The sequence below is a fragment of the Pteropus medius genome, unplaced genomic scaffold (assembly GCF_902729225.1).
Source record: "Pteropus medius unplaced genomic scaffold, Ma_sr-lr_union100, whole genome shotgun sequence".
NCBI classification, from domain to species: Eukaryota; Metazoa; Chordata; class Mammalia; order Chiroptera; family Pteropodidae; genus Pteropus; species Pteropus medius.
Genome location: NW_024349800.1, coordinates 42,436,280 through 42,437,323, shown reverse-complemented (window position 1 = coordinate 42,437,323; position 1,044 = coordinate 42,436,280). Strand labels below are relative to the sequence as shown.

At 39.1% G+C, this 1,044-nt stretch overlaps 1 pseudogene; it reads right to left on the bottom strand.

Annotated features, from left to right (window-relative positions):
* Positions 1-417: 417 nt before the first annotated feature.
* Positions 418-536, bottom strand: LOC120622232 (uncharacterized; annotated as a pseudogene).
* Positions 537-1,044: the final 508 nt, after the last annotated feature.

The window sequence follows — 1,044 nt, the reverse complement described above, 5'->3', positions numbered from 1 at the left end:
TCCACCTCTTGGGCTATTGCATATGTAGGCACCCAAGGAATGTATGGGATGCAGTCAATGCAAGGAAGGTGGCCAGACAAGTGGAGAAGGGATGGTGAAAGTAGATGTGTGAAGGTTGGAAACTTTTGCAGAAAATCCATATGTTTGTCTTCCTGCTATCCTTCTAAACTGAGGTTCCTGGGAAACTCAGATCAATGCAAAACAAAGGAGAGACAGAATTTGCTTAATTTATTTCACACCCACTGCTTGTGTTCTCATAAGTTGTTTTCATTTCTTTAAGATCAAGGTATATGGCCCTATCCTTTGCTTGGTACTGATTTCATTTATTTTATTTTTTTTTAGGCGAGGCAACCCTTGGTTGACCTCACAGATTGCAAGGACCTTGTCAGCTTACAATCCCTTAATTTTTATTTTTTACACCTACAGCACCTGGTCTTCCTAGGTGGTCTCCCATCCAAGTACTAACCAGGCCCGACCCTGCTTAGCTTCTGAGATCAGACGGTATCGGGTTTGTTCAGGGTGGCATGGCCATAGACCTGATTTCATTTTTAATGACAGCGTGGTGGAAACCAATGGTTTGCAATGGTTTTCTCCATGATTTTGGGTAGTGGAGTTCTCTTCAAAAAATAGAAAATAAAAGTGAGAATGGGAGCTCCAAAGCTCTGTCTGATCCCGCTTCTCCTTAGGCACTTCCCCGAGTCTCAAGACTCTATGGGACATTGTTTGAAAATCACCGTTAAAATGGAAAGAGGTTTTCAGTAGGAGTTTAGGTCTGGAGCAGAGGTGATTCTAGTTTGAGTTCAGTTACTGTTTCATTTTTGTAACCTTGAGTAAACAAGAACAACAATAGCAATGATGGTAATAATGCAGTGCTCTATAAATGATTATTATAATTAGAAATAATAATTATAAAAATCATTTACAGGGCATGCTCTATGTGCCAAACACTGAGCTAAATTGCTTAATATTTATTATTATTGTTTTTTTTTTTAGGTGAGATTACTACTAGGCTTTAAGAGGTTAAGTCATTTGCTCACAGACATA